This window comes from Halichoerus grypus, chromosome 12 (assembly GCF_964656455.1).
Source record: "Halichoerus grypus chromosome 12, mHalGry1.hap1.1, whole genome shotgun sequence".
NCBI classification, from domain to species: Eukaryota; Metazoa; Chordata; class Mammalia; order Carnivora; family Phocidae; genus Halichoerus; species Halichoerus grypus.
The window spans coordinates 19,668,063-19,684,248 of record NC_135723.1 but is presented as its reverse complement, the minus strand read 5'-3'; the positions used below and the strand labels follow the sequence as shown (position 1 = coordinate 19,684,248).

The 16,186-nt window shown below is 46.1% G+C and overlaps 1 long non-coding RNA gene across 7 annotated transcripts in view; it reads left to right on the top strand.

The window, feature by feature from the left end:
• Positions 1-4,486, top strand: part of LOC118519792 (uncharacterized) — a 31,493-nt gene extending 27,007 nt beyond the window's left edge. For all 7 annotated transcript variants that reach the window (XR_004909337.2, XR_004909343.2, XR_004909342.2 and 4 more), the window contains one exon: positions 3,506-4,486. This is a non-coding gene — a long non-coding RNA (uncharacterized LOC118519792). The remainder of the gene's footprint in view (positions 1-3,505) is intronic.
• The last annotated feature ends 11,700 nt before the right edge of the window (positions 4,487-16,186 follow it).

The window sequence follows — 16,186 nt, the reverse complement described above, 5'->3', positions numbered from 1 at the left end:
CCCAGCATCCTTATTCTATAGATGAAGACCTAGACTCAGAAAGGTTAAAAAACTTGCTCAGGGTCCTTCAGCTCGTGTCAGAGCCTGGATTCGAAGACAGTTGGGCTCTGTGGTCTTAACCAGGAGACTGCATTACCTCCCCATGAGGGGGCTTTAGTATTCTTAGCATACCCATTTTATAGATAAGGAGACTGAGGCACAGCCAGAAGGCCAGAGACGCCAGAGCCTGGGTCTTATCTGCTATGTCATGCTGCCGCCTCCAGGGATGTGTGGGAACATCTCCTGATCCTGCACTTCCTGTGGGAAGTAAGCTGAAGACATCACCAGGCTGGAGCAAGTAGTGGCAAGGCCGAGAACGCAGACCCCATCAGTCCTGGTATTGCTTCCGAGGCCCTTGTCATCAACAAATCGTGTCCCGGGCACCAGGGGCCCCACTGGCTTGTGCTTTTGCTGCTTCCTGATCTTCATTTTCACCAGGGCTATTAGTCAGGGTGTCCTGGGTCCCTCAGGGGACTTGGAAGCATCAGACACCACACTCCTAGTCCCACTGGTTAAATAAAGGAACTAGCAAGAGAAGGCATCATTTAAAATGTGCTTCTTTTGGGACGCCTGGGTGGCTCAGTTGCTAAGCGTCTGCCTTCGGCTCAGGTCATGATCCCAGGGTCCTGGGATCGAGCCCCGCATCGGGCTCTCTGCTCAGCAGGAAGCCTGCTTCTCCCTCTCCCACTCCCCCTGCTTGTATTCCCTCTCTCGTTGTCTCTCTCTCTCTGTCAATTAAATAAATAAATAAAATCTTTAAAAAAAAATAAAATGTGATTCGTTTATTTATCCCACAACTCGTTCCCTCAAGGACTTGTGACAGTACACAGAAATGCCTAACCTTCTATGAAAGAACATCAATCAGGGCTGTGTGATGATGTGGCCGGATTCCCGGCCCATCCCATTCCCCTCCCCAGGGACCTGGATGGATCCCACCATCCTCCTGCCCCGGGGTTTCTTTATCTTTATGGATCGTTTGTGAATCGTTGAGATTGGCGATCACGTATCCCTGGTGGATTTGGGCAAACGTCAGTGACACTTCACGTAAAGCTCCTAGCACTGGCCTGGCCTACAGAAGGTGCTCAGTGGCTCAGTGGATGATAATGATGATGATGAATTTTTATTCCCAGGCAGAGAATGACGCGGTAGTGGCTTAACCAGGGGCAGCAATGGCTAATGCTCACCGAGCACTACTAGGGGCCAGGAGGGTGTTGAGCTCTCTGCATGGATCACCTCACTTAAGTCTCACTGCAACCATGTGAGATTGGTACTCCGATAGCCCTAATTTGCAGATGGGTAAACTGAGGCCCATAGAAAATGTTCAGAGCCCTCCCCAGGGTCGCAGAGCTCGTGATCTCTAGCCAGGCTTCACACCTAGGCAGGCAGGCTCCAGGGCCCCTGCCACTGCCCCTCCCGCTCTGGAAAACTGGTTGGACTCAACATCCTCGTAACGGTCCTTGTCAGCTGAGCCTTTGACAGATCCTGGGCGGCAGTGAGTTCCAGAGAATGTCTACATCTTGAGAAGTTCCTGAGGAGCGGACATTCTGAGGGTTCGGTTAGTGCGGTGTGGTGTGGTTTCTCTGTCGGCCAAGATGGGATAGAAATAACAGATTATCGAAGGGCTTGAACTGAAGTGCTCATGACCTTGGCTCAGAAAAGGGGAAAGCAAACAGGGGAATAGGTCCAAGATCCACCTTAGGAAGGGATCTTCAGGGGCGCTCACTCAGTTGAGCATCTGACTCTCGGTTTCGGCTCAGGTTCTGATCTCAGGGTGGTGGGATTGAGCCCCATGTGGGGCTCTGCACTCAGTGGGGAGTCTGCTTCTCTCCCTCTGCCCCTGCCCCCATGCACGCGCTCGTTCCCTCTCTTTCTAAAATAAATAAATCTAAAAAAAAGAAAGGGATCTTCAGTCCACTTGAATGCACGGACATATGGATGATGAAGGACCCAAAATTCTCTGTGTATCATGGCTGCAATAATTTTAGTCTGAAAAAGTGTCAAGGCAGTGAAGTTCCTGTTTTGGCTATTTCAAAAAAATGAATATATGGCACCCATAGGATACTCAATGCACATCCCTTTTATTGTGATTTTTGCCTAAAATATTGGCCCTCTAAACTATCTGGCAGGAAGCACTCCTAAAGCCCCCCTATCTCAACCACCATCACAGCAGAATGATCCAGAAAGGCCAAATATAGCATTTGTGCCATTTCTGCGCGGTAGACATTGTGTGATCATAATTGTAAAACAAGCAGGATCCTCAGTGGTCCAGCCTTCTGGGCTCATCCTCTTCTTGTGAACTGGAGTAATCGGCAGAGTTCCGTTCTGCCCTTCTGTGCGATCCGGGCTCTCCTCAGGATTTCCAGAGACTGTCTCTGAGGGCTGCTGGTCTCCTGCTCAGCCCACTGGGTTGTTTTCCCTGCCCATGTCACCCTCTGCTGTGCAAAGCCCCAATTCCCTTATCCTTTGTGCCTTAGCTTTGTGCATGGTCTAAGCAGAGGAACTGGGGCACAGCAGAGTAGAGGCAGTAGGAAAAAGCCAAATGTCCTGTCCCTTATCAGGATTACTGACCATGTTCCCTTAAGGCCCTGGCTTGGCATCACCTTCACGGGCTTGCTCTTCCTCAGGAGCTGCTGTCTGCCCCGCTGACTTGTTCCTCCAACCCTCAAATGCCAGTTACTTCCTTACAGAACAGAGTTTAGCTCATTCTTCATTTTCCCCTTTACTTCCCAGGCCACTCCCAGAGCTTGATTTTCTCACCCCTAAAGTCTCATCAAGGCTCATATAGCATGTTTATTTTTTTTTTAAGATTTTATTTATTTATTTGAGAGAGAGAGAGAGCACAGAGGGAGAGTGAGAGGGAGAAGCAGACCCCCACTGAGCAGGAAGCCTGATGCGGGACTCGATCCCAGGACCCCGGGATCACGACCTGAGCTGAAGGCAGATGCTTAACCGACTGAGCCACCCAGCATCCTGGTGTCTATTTTTTTAAAAAGTGACCCCAAACAGAAGATGGCCATATGATATGACTAACTAAGGGATGGAGGCACCGAAAACCAGGGGGAAGAGATGGCTCTCGGCTGGCATGGCCCCCCTGGGCTTTCAGGAGAGAAGGTGGAAGTGGGGCTGAATAAGAGGGGTGGGTGGGAACGGATGAGCGGGGAACGAGGAGGGGGGCGTCACAGGGAGGAGAAACAGCCTGAGCACAGGTGCGGAGCTGCCGTGACCCTTGGCCCCCGGGATGGACAGGTGAGCAGGCTGGCGGGTAGAGCAGGGGTCCTCCCAAACGGGAAGGAGAAGCAGAAAGCCGAGGACTGTGGGTCCCCTGCCAATTGTTTTCTGGTAGCTTCTCTGAAGTGAGCGTGTTGATTGCGGTTCCCTGTGTATGAGACACTCAACAATGTAAACTGCTAGGATGCAGCTCTCTAATTAAGTCGATTTTCTTACAACATGTGTTTGTTTATTACAGAGAGCTGTGATAACACAAGGGAGTCGTGTCAACCTTGTCTCATGCACCAGCTGAACTCGGTGACACCAGCAACTTGGATCCCGACAGACGGGGTGTTACGACTGCACCGCGAGGGAGGCTGCCCAGGGCTGGACCGCGCTCCTCTCAAGGTGCTTTGTGTGCACTGTGGGGCAGCTTGACCTGAGCGAAGGCAGCAAACGCGCCTCGAGTCGGAACCCCAGCCGGAGTCAGTAACACAGTGGTTCTCAAACTTCAGCCTGTGCCTGAGTCACCTGCGAGACGTGTTAAAACATAGAGTCTTATAACCGCCTATCCCCGGAGACTCTGATTCAGTTGGTCTGGCGCAGGGATGGTGATTTTGCATGTCTAGCAAGTTCCTAAGTGCTCCTGGTTGGGAGATCACACTTTGAAAACGACAAGCCTACTCCAGAACCTTGACTTAAAAGCTCTTCCTCTCCAGGTCTTCTGTGCCCTAAGGGACTTCAGAGCTGGGGAGAAAAGGGAATGGAAGCCAAAAGATGGAAACAACCCAAATATCCATCAACAGGTGAATGGACAGGCAGAAGGTGGTATATCCATACAGTGGAATACTATTCCACCAGGAAAAGGAACTCGATACTGACACACGTTACAACATGGATGAACCGGGAAGGCATTATGTGGAATGGAAGCAGCCAGCTGGGGCCTGCTGGGGCCACATGGTGCATGATTCCATGGATAGGAGATGCCCAGAAGAAGCAAATTCGTAGAGACCGAAAGCAAATTGGGGGTTGCCAGGAGGTAGGATGGAATGGGGAGCCACTGCCTATTGGGTTTCCATTTGGGATGATGCAAACATTCTGGAACTAGACAGAGGTGATGGGTGGACAACACTGTGAATGTACCTAATGCAATTGAACTGAACTCTTTAAAATGATTCACATGGTCAGTTTTATGTCATGTGTGTTTTACTGCAATAAAAAGTAAAAAGAGTGAATGGAATGTTGTTGTTGTTTTTTAAGAATTTTTATTTATTTATTTGACAGAGGGAGAGAGAGCACAAGCAGGGGGAGGGAGAGGGAGAAGTAGGCTCCCCGCCGAGCAAGGGGCACGATATGGGGCTCGATCCCAGGACCCTGGGATCATGACCCGAGCCGAAGGCAGTTGCCCAACCAACCGAGCCATCCAGGTGCCCCTGGAATGCTCTTTTGATTCAAATTGTGGAGCCAGTTGTAAGGCTTCCAGGATAAAGTCTGGAAATGCAAAGGGCCTAAACCAGTGGTTCTCAGCCCTTATTCTGTGAAGAATCATCTGGGGAGTTTTTATAACACACCCTTGTCTTACTCAGGTCCACGTAAGACCAATTAAATCAGAATCTCTGGAGGTGAGGTCCAGGAACCAAAAATTTTAAAATTCACCTCCAGACTACTGTAATACACAAGCAGGATTGAGAACACTGGCGGAAAATCTCAAGGGCCAAGAGGGCTGACAGCCCATGTGCACACCGACTTGGGCTTCATCCTAGACGATGCACATCCATCTTCTCCTGAGGTGCCGTGCAAGTGGTCTGGAGAGCAGAGCGAGAAGGCTTTGGACTCAGTTTGAAAATCATTCCCACTAGCAACTTGCTGTGTGATCTTGGGCAAACCAGATCACCTCTCTGAGATTTGTTTTTGCCTATGGAAAGCAGGAGTCTCTTTTCTCCTTTGTTTTTTGTTTTTTAGATTTTATTTATTTATTTGTCAGAGAGAGAGAGAGAGCGCGCACAAGCAGGGGGAGGGGAAGGCAGAGGGAGAAGCAGGCTCCCTGCTGAGCGGGGAGCCTGACACGGGGCTCGATCCCAGGACCCTGAGATCATGACCCAGCTGAAGGTAGACGCTTAACCGACTGAGCCACCCAGGCGCCCCTCTTTTCTCCTTTGGAAAGAACACATTCCAGAGGGTTTCTGTGAGGCTTACATGAGACCGGCTGGTTTCCCGGTTATAACAAGTGTTGGACACTGCTTTTTATCTCCTTCTAGACCGGGAGGGAGACACCACGCCATATTTGCGAGAAAACTCTACCACCTCAGTGTCTTGTACTGTGAGTTCAATTTTCTCCCTCCACCTGAGGAGAGGGACATGTTTAGATTGAGGATTCGTGATAATGGCCTCTCGAATCCATAATATGCAAGTAGAGGAGGAAATCCTTTCTGTGCTCACGTTCGGACTTTCTTTTGGGTCCCGAGCTTTATCATGATGTGAACATACTCTAGGCTAAAAACAGGTAAGTTCACACAAAAATTCCTAACAATAAATAAAATTGTTTGTATTTTTTTCATGTTTCTGTTCAGCCCCTATTCGTAGGTAATATAGGTGATATATTTTTATTCCACTATAATTATGGCATTGATACACTCTTAAATTGTGCTTTTTCTCACTCAGTGCTTTATCTTCTGCATTCGTCATGTTTCTATAGTTCTTTATTATTGACATTTTATAGGCTACATAGTATTTTGTTGAGTAGCCTCACTATGATTTACTTTTATATTCCTCTATTGTTAAAGCCTTTTGATTGCTTCTAAAGTTTCAATATTGCTTTTAAAGTTTTGATATTAGAAATTGTGCACAATGAAATTATTTCTGCATATAACTTTAACTTCCTTTGGCTTATTTACTCAAAATAAAATTCCCATAAATGTTTGGATCAAGGGGCCTGAACATTTTAAGGTTCTTGAATGCACCATTAAATTGCTTTGGTAAAGGACTCTATCAATTTAGGCTGCCAGCATGGGGGTGGGGGGTGGGGGGTGCATCATTTTCAACAATGTGCCAGCACCGAATTTCATCATTTGAAAAAGGTTTTCAAATTGTACATCTATAATCTAATTTAATAGAAGCTAATAAGTTACTGGGTCTGACTTTTGGGCATGCATAACCTTTCTTCTCCATCCCTTTTCTGGTGGCATCCCCACTCTCTTGTAAACTCCTGGAGGGCAGTTTACAAACCTCACACATCGTAGAAATCAACGATTACTTTTTAAAGCGATGAAGGATTCAGGCAATCCTCTTCCTGATAATTCTTTGGTTTTCTAATAGCAGTCTTCTTTTTAAAAAATAAAGTAAATTACACTTTATTTCTGTTATGTTGGTAGCCTCAGAGAGCTGTTTGCTGGAAAAAAAATGTATGAAGATTTTTACTTGGTGGGAAGCAGACCTCCCCACCACCAAAGGAAGGCGGCTACAGCTGTGCTCTTTCCTCCAGCCCCTTTCTGTATCTCCCATCTCCCGACACCTGAAGAGCTGGCTCCAGGCGAAGCCAGGGAAGGCTCTTTGCAGGGTGTATGGGAGAAAAATGAACACAGACAGGCCCCTCCTAACCTATGGAACTCAGTTTTGGCTCCTGCAAGCAGGAGAAGGTTGGCCCATGCCCAGATGTCCTTGTATTTGGTCCCATCGACTAGGACAGATCTTGGGGATGAAAACTGCTGTGAGTCCAGTAATGTTTTTTAAGTGACTACGTATGTATTCTATTGATTACAATAGGGTCCATATAAAGTTCAAAAATAGTAGTAAAAATATGCAGAAGACCAACTTATGCAGCCACGCACACAATGTTTGGTGTACATTTGCATTCTCAAGCTCTTTAGGTGTCCTTCTTTGCCCATGCTGCTCTGAGAATAAGCCAATATCTCAATATTATAACAGAGAGTTGCTTACTGAGTTCAGGTGACTTGTAACCAGTAATTGACTAGTATTTAATACTCTAAGCTACACCCGCCTCCCCAGGCCTAGGAACTCCTCCTTACTTTTTAATATTTATTTATTTGAGAGAGAGAGAGTGCAAGTGCATGCGCGGGCAGGGGGAGGGGCAGAGGGAGAGAGAACCCCAAGCAGACTCCCCACTGAGTGCAGAGCCCATTGTGGGGCTCGATCCCATGACCCTGAGACCATGACCTGAGCTGAAATCAAGAGTTGGATGCTTAACTGACTGAGCCACCCAGGCTCTCCCTCCTTACTTTTTAACTATGGCTAATTTTAAAAGGTCCATTCCCTGCCTGTCCACCTTCTTCTCATCGGTGACAGCAACAAACAATTAATGGCATTTCTTAAATGTCTCGTTGCCTGAAATAACATCTTCTTCCAATTAAAAAGTACGAAAGGCTGCACCTCTCCTCTGCTCTCTTCATTAGCCCTAGCATCTTCACCTCTCCCTTTCCTTCAGTTTTGTCTAAGACCTCGCTTACTGCTCAAAATGGAATATGTTCTATGATTCTACTGGGGAGGGATTGTTTGTGATGATGGTTTTCAAAGAAAATACATGCTGGTGATTTGTAGGAACTTGACCTATACCTGTGTGTCCCCTTGTCAGAGGGCAGCAGCGTCTCTGAGGATCCTGGCCACCCTTGGGTTGTTGCAGGAATGGGGTAACCCCTTTATCCCCCTTCTCCATTCCTACAGGGACACTCTGGCCCTAGTTTACACTAGCTCCCCTCTTCAAAATTCAACTCAGCATATATCATTTTTAAAAAAGATTTTATTTATTTATTTGAGAGAGAGAGAGAGAGAGCACAAGCCAGGGGAAGGGCAGAGAAGCAGGCTCCCCACTGAGCAGGGAGCCCAATGCAGGGCTCGATCCCAGGGCCCTGGGATCATGACCTGAGCCGAAGGCAGACGCTTAACCGACTGAGCCACCTGGGTGCCCAACTCAGCATATATCATATTACAGATTCTTAAACTCAAGGCAACAGAGAGATCATAATCCAGAGATATCCAGGCCTGGCTTTTCATCAGTCTCTTGGCAAACAAGTGTAAAATACATATTCTGGCCCCTGACCTGTCCAGACTCATCGGGATTGCATGTGGACATGAAACCTGCATGGGGAAAGCTCTCCTTGTGCCTCTGATGAACAGCCGGGGTTCAGAACCACTGACCCAGACTAACTCCCCGGCGAGACAGCTCTGACTATACTCTCTGGCAGGTGGTTGTGCATGACCTCTGACCCTGGCACACGTGAGGCTTTTCACAAGTGGTCTGAGTTGAACCAGTTCTTCCTTATGGCAAATTGAAAGACATTTCCACCACAAATGTTTCTACCGATTGGTCTCAAAGGTATCTTTTAGAGCAACACAGAAAAACATCTCCCCTATTTTTCCCCCAAACACTTAAAGATAGCAACTGTTTTCCTTCTCAAGATCTCTGTTCTCATTTCTGGGCTCTTAGTCCTGGTTGTTCTGCCCTGACTATGGTTAAAATGAGTTTAGGTATGTCTTTCAGATGATCTCTCATGAGAACTTGATGGAGAAGGTATCTTTCCCGGGTTAAGAGATGACTGAGGGCCAGTCAGGTTAAGCGACCCACCCGCCTGGTTCCTACAAACTAATAAGTAGCTGAATTGAAATTCGAACCATTTGACTCCAGATTCTGCACTCTCTCTTTTTTTTTTTTTAAAGATTTTATTTGTCCGTCTGAGAGTGAGAGAGGGAGAGAACATGAGCAGGGATGGGGTGGGGGGGAGGGGCAGAGGGAGAGGGACAAGCAGACTCCCTGCTGAGTGGGGAGCCTGACATGAGGGGGCTCAATCCCAGGACGCTGGGATCATGACCTGAGCTGAAGGCAGATGCTTAACGGGCTGAGTCACCCAGGCGCCCCCAGATTCTGCACTCTTAACTAACATGTTATGCTCCCAATTTTTCTTTTCTTTGGTTTAAAATGCAAATAGATGCTAAATGAGTATTAAACTGAAGTGTATCAGAGCACCCCCCACCCCATTCCACTCCCTGCAGGGAGCCACTGTCAAATTTGCAAAGTCCCTTGCAAGCACTGCTAAATGCTGGATGTTCCATTCAGAGCAGAGGGGAACTCTGCCACCTTTGCTCTGGACTCCGACTCCCTTGTGGGCTTGGAGGAATGAGTAAGAACAAGAAGGTTTTTGCTCATTTTGCCCTTGGTGGCAAGAAAACCCTTAGTTTTTTGTTTGTTTTCATAAACTGTTGTTGATCCTCTTGTTTTGTATCCTTGCAAATGGAATTCTTTTTCTTCAAAGAGAGACTTCACATCTGTCTCCGGTATTTTTCTTCTTGGTTGTGGTGACCTATCATCCCAACATACACAGATCCTGTAGCTTCCTGATGTGATAGCCCGTTAAACTAACTAGCTCAATGTCATTTTCATATTTTAATGACTATAATGTCTCTTTTTGTCCAAATCACTGATAAAAGTTTTGTTGAAGATAAGACCAAGAACAGAGTCTTTGAGCACAAGCAGGGAGATTAATCAATCATTTAATTAATCAATTAATTCATATTCCCAGGCTACAGTTATCCAACCAAAGGTGAAGACACCTAATTAATTATTCAGTCTTGTCTATAAGGACAAGGGAAATTTGGTCGAATGCCTTTCTGTCCACAGCATTTTCCTGGTTAATTAATCTAGTAAGCCTGTCTAGAAAGAGAAGTATTTCATTCTGTTCTTAGCAAACCCTATATGAGTTCCTAGTTATCATCACCTTTCCCCTTTCAAGTTCACAAAATATCTCTTTTATAGTCTGGTCAAGAGTTTTGCTGTGGATTGATATCAACTCACTTTTTTGCTGGGCTCTGAGTGACTCTGAAAGGGGCCGGGTTCAGTGGAGCCTGGAGTGACAGGCAGGGCCAAGGCCAACAGGGTGATGAACGAAGGCAGCTTCAGTGACAAGGTGGGTGGTTGGTTAAGTACATAAGTTGGACTGGTTAATTAGAGTAAAGACTTGACTAGCGGTCAGTGGGGTGAGCTCAAGGATCCACCTACGGGTGCATCAAGGACCAGCACAGATCAAGAATGGGACAAGAGCAGATGTTCCTTCAAGGAGCAAAACAGCAGAGCCAGGGAAGACTGGAGGCTGATGTTTGATTGAAACTAAGAAACCTAGAAAGCCCAAGAGTCAGGGGTTTGAGGCTGACGTGGGTTAAGAGTGAGGATGGGTCTTGGAGGAATGAGCTGCATCCTTAGGTCTTGTAATGGGACAACTTCGTTCCCTGTCTCAGCAAATGACACAAACTACCCAATTGTCCAAACCAGATATTTGGGGGTTCTCCTAGAGCACCCCTGCTCCCTCAGCTTCCCATTGGCCAGTTTAATCACCAAGCCCTATTCTTTCTACCTCTAATATTTCTCCAAACTGCCCGTTTCTCTCCAGTGCTCTGTCTTCACCCTGGCCACTGTCATCTCATTCTGGTTTTGTTTTTAAGTAATCTCTACACCCATTGTGGGGCTGGAATTCATGACCTCAAGGTCAAGAATCTAGTGCTCCATGACTGAGCCAACCAGGTGCCCCTGTCATCTCACTCTTGAATCACTACACAGCCACCTCATTGGTCCTCTTGCCTCCAGATTTGGCTTCCCATTCGGTCTCCACACTGTGGATTCAGTCCTTATTTTGAAACACAAACTTGATCATATCTCTCCCCTGCTTCAAAAGCCTTCAGTGGCTTTTCTATGAACTTCAGGATAAAATCAAGCCCTTTAGCATGGAATGGCGGCTCCTCCTTAGGGATGCCTCACTTCTCACTCCCTCCCTCCTTATTTTGCCAGCCTCAGGCTCTGGTGGTCCTCCTTAGGGATGCCTCACTTCCCACTCCCTCCCTCCTTATTTTGCCAGCCTCAGGCTCTGGTGGTCTGTGTTCTGGGTGGTCATTTCACAGATGCTCCCTTTTATGCTACTGGATATTATGCTACTGGTCAAGAGTTGTGGACCATATTGCTCCTGCTGCCAGAAATATCCGCCCCAACCTCACCCCCATCCACCTGACTAATTGCCAGCCCACTCAGCGTGTCTCCCCTGCCCACCACCTGCTCCCTCTCTCCATTATAAAGAACGTGACCCTCTCTAAGTGCCCTTATCTTATTTCTTTCACAGGCTATACTTACTCTGCATTGTAATAATTGATTTATTTGCTTGCCTCTCCTCTAGAGTGTGAGCTTCTTGAGGGCCAGAAAATATCTTGGAATCCCTAGTGCTTAGCACAGAGCTTGGCACATCGAGGTAAACAAAAAATATTTATTGAATCCAGGTGTCCATACATTCAACATTTTTTTTAAAAGATTTTATTTATTTATTTGACAGAGAGAGGCACAGCGAGAGAGGGAATACAAGCAGGGGGAGTGGGAGAGGGAGAAGCAGGCTTCCCACTGAGCAAGGAGCCCGACGCGGGGCTGGATCCCAGGACCCTGGGATCATGACCTGAGCCAAAGGCAGACGCTTAACGACTGAGCCACCCAGGCGCCCCCATACATTCAATATTAATGAGAGAACAGTCCTTTTTAAAGACCAGCCCTTTAAATGGTCTCTATCTTGAGACATTGTGTCGCCCTATCCGAGTTCAGTGTATTGGGCCATGATACTTACTGGTGACAGAGCTCATTGTTACTTAGAGGTGATGTATGTAGGAAGCACAATGCCAGGTCACATCTCCTAGTTCACCAGGATCTGAAAATTTTTTGGAACCCTTTCATAGCCTTCACCAAGAGAGGAGGCAGCTAGGTGCTATGGTCATGACATGGAATCAAGCTTGGTTGCCAAGAGGATGGGATGATGAGGAAGAGGAAGGATTTGAGGCATAAGGGAGATCTATGGCCCCAGACCCCAGAGTGAATGACCTAGGCAATGGGAAATAGGACTAAGACTAGAGAAGAGTTATGCATCATCTTAGGGTTTTGGGTACATAGCAGAATTGGCAGAATTGGGGCATTTTGGTGGGTATCTGTACTAGGTTCCTAACATGGAGAATTTCTCCAGGGAGACAGTTTGTTCAACCTAATCTCATAGACAGACCTGATCTGGTGTAAGATTATGTATAAATTGGCCTGTCAATGGGACATTTGCACTGGTAGTTATTTTTATCATGATGGCTTTAAGAGATCTGGGGGCTGGTAGGAACTGGCGTAAATGTAGCAGAACAAATGGGTATTACAGGGGAAATTTAACTGTGAGGAGAAGTGTAGCTTGGTGATGGTGGTAGTAGAGCATAGAGAAAAAGTCATCTTTAATTTCTGCTTTGCAAAAATTGGGGTATAAACAGGCTGCAATACGGAGGCAACCCACTTGGGAGGGCTCATGAAAATGAAATGCGTTTCATATACGCATCTGGGCAGTCGTAGCCACCATGGGTAGGTCTGATAGAAAATGAGCTATGTTAGCAGAGGCATTAGACAATATGAAGAATATTAGTGAAAGGCTCTGCCTTGGGGAGCTCAGGATAACACCAGTTACACCCACAGCCTAGTTACTGGGTTAAATTACTGGGAATGTGGCAGAGGCTAAATGAAGAGTTGACCCAAGAACCCTCCTTGAATATGTCCATTTTTTGTTGGCATCTCCTTCTAGAACCACTAGAAGTTCCAATTTATAAAATATAATGGTGGTGCCAACTGGGAAGTAAGACACAGCCACGGTGTCTGGGTGTTAGAAAGTGTACTCTGGGGGTGCCTGGGTGGCTCAGTCGGTTAAGTGTCTGCCTGGGGGTCCTGGGATCGAGTCCCACATTGGGCTCCTTGCTCAGTGGGGCATCTGCTTCTCCCTCTGCCCCTCCCCCACTCATGCGTGCTCTCTCTCTCTCTCTTGCTTGCTTTCTCTCTCTCAAGTAAAAAAGTAAAATCTTAAAAAAAAAGAAAGAAGGTGTACCCTACGGTTGCCTCAGTGGACAAGCAGTGGCCATGGTCTGTGCCTTTTGTTGCTGCTCTCTACTGAAAAATGCAAAGACAGCAAGGCTGAGTTGTGGCAAATTTCTGGACATTCTTGTGCATTGAGCCTGCTGCCTTGAACTGGCCAGGTAGTCAGTCCTCTGGTCCAGAACAGAAAACCTATTGTTCTGGATGCTCAGGATGCTGTATGTGCTGATGTTGAAACACTAGGTTTGGTGCTTGGTCTCAGCATCTTAGACTCTGGAAATGCTTGGGTTTGCTGTGGTCCGTGCACCATATGATAGAGTGCCTGACTCTTATCCCTCTAGGTGGGATCTACAGGATCAAAGTATGACCTTGATGGCCAAGTTCTCCTTATTCCAAGATGGTCTAGATCTGCCCCGTCTGATATGGAAGCCAGTAGCCACATTTATATTAAATTGAAATGGATGAATCAAAATTAAAAATTCAGTTGCTCAGTCACGCTAGCTACATTTTAAATGCTCTGTAGCCACATGTAGCTACTGGCTACTGTATTGATCAGTGCTGAATATAGAACATTTTCATCATTGAAGAAAGTTCTGTTGGACAGCACTGGTCTAGATATCTTTGAAGGACAAGGATTTGTAGAAAGTTGCGCTCCTGCAAAGTCACCATGCTGGTGAATTTTAGACCAGGAAAGGAAAAGAGATAAGGAAGGTGTTCTCCTTCTCCCAGGAAAGGTTGCTGTGGGTCACACCAGAGGTCAATGATTTCTTCAGGTCTTTAAAGATCCAGTGGATAACACCTCAAAGGTATAAATTTTTGGTAGCTGTTTTTTTGTGGGAGGTCCTCGAACTATAAACACGGATCGTCTTGGAGGTGAGTGGGGTAGGTATGTAGGGGATGGTGTTGATCCATCTGGACGCAGTACTTGAAGTTGATACAATCCAGAAAGTTGATTCCCACTAGTTAAAAGAATGTACTTCTATAGTTTTGTATTTAACCTGTAAGTCCAGAGGCATGTCAGGGCTTTTTAGATAAGGGGTGAGAAATTAATAGATACTGAAATCTTTTCCCTAAAAGATCATGCACTATTCTACCCTAGATGATAGTCCTCCCTCATATTGTGGGCCCCAACAAATACTCTTTGACAAATAATTTGTTCTGTAATGCTATTAAGACTAATAAATGAAAGATGGCCCTTCCTTTAAAAAATTGAGATAGATGATGCCAATCTCATAAACTCTAACTCACAACCCCAGGGATTATGAGAGGCACTGAAAGTATGAATGGCGTTAAGATTACTCATTATCTTTGTGGTAGGCAGCATAGTGGCCCCCAAAGATATCCATGTTCTAATCCCCCGAATCAGTGAATATGTTACTTTACATGGGAAAGCAGACTTCGCAGGTGTGATCAAGCTAAGGATCTTGAGATGGGGAGATTTTCCTGGATTACCCAGGTGGGCTCAATGTCATCACATGAGTCTTTAAGAGCAAAAGCGGAGAACCTTTCCGAGTTGTGGTCCATAAAGAAATGAGACCAACACAAGAAGAATCAGAGAATTGTAACATTGCTGGCTTTGAAGACAGAGGAAGGGGCATGGGCCAAGGAATGCAGATGGGTGGCCTTTGGAAGCTGGAAAAGACAAGGAAGTAGATTCTCTCATAGAGCCACTGGCAAAAATACAGCCCCACACACCTTGATTTTAGACTACTGATCTGTGGAACCTTGCTACGTTCGTGGTAATTGTTAATAGTGGCAGAAGGAAACGAATTCATTTTGTATAGAGTGGAAGATTATTAAATAACTTATTTTGAAAAATATAACTGTTAAGAAGATAGAACATTCATGTTCACTAATTAGTGCATTCTTAGCTTGTAACAATTCTGTATGAAGCCAAATTATAATAAAATCATTGCTTGGTGAGCACAGAAAGCTTGCTTAGTTATTAGGCTGAGCCCAGAGGTTATTGTGTCTGCTTCTACCCTTTACTTATCTGGGGTATAAGGCTTCTGAGAGTGTAATCTGGTAGAGAACATGGCTGCCAAGACCTGGCCTGGTGAATTAGGCAGTAGCCAGGCATGACTGTGGCGTTGAAAGCTTTCTACCCATTTCATAGCCTTAGCTCCCTGGTGTTATTTTTCTCACAAAGATGACCAAAGAAGATAGATGGCAAAACTTGGTTTTGATGAACTCTTCGTGGGGGCAGTGGGTGGGTCCTATGGGATTTGCATCCCAGTGCACACCAGTGGGAGCCTGGTAGTAATGTTTGTCACGGGCAACAAAGTCAAGATCACGGCTTCTGAGGACTACACAGGCTTCAGTTCTCACACACAAAGTAATTAATGGAACTGACATTCATTGTTAGCCTTGGCTCAGAAGAGAATACCCTTGAGGCTCCTCGGCTCTCCCAGTTCCCTCGGTAGACCATGGCTATGACTCAGGGAGATGGAGCTCAGCTAATGATCCCTTATTTTGCTATGACATAGCCCCTGCTTGACTTCCAGAAGGCATCGCTTCACCACTGTGGAGAAAAGATGTGAGAGCTGCCGTGACGGACTCAAGAATTCCACCCACCAATTCTAACTCCTACTGGCTGGCTGACCATTTGCCCACTTTCCCCCCCTATAATAACAGCTTTATTATGAAGTTGACTTCACATACAAAGTTAGAATGGCAATTATGCCTAAAATGAACTCATTAAAAAGTTGAAATATCTTATAGATATGCACTCTTCAAAATTCTAGAAGGTATTTAAACAGGTAACAGATACTGCTACCCGTCTTCGGACAGATAGAATAACAGCATTACTGAAACTGGCTCCCAGACAAGTATGGACCATTTGCTGTTGTGACTTAGGAAAGAGACAAGGTCATGATACAGGCATTGTTGGTGCAGTAATTCAGGGATAGTGGTTCCTTACAACAGTGCAAAATTGAGCTCACATTTTTTTTTTTTTTTACTTTGCAAGGCAGCTGATGACTGTTGTCCTTCTTCTGTTCCTTGAGAGCCACCACTCAGAATATTGACATTATAGCCATTTATTCCAAAGGGCACCAGAGATGGGGATGAATATAA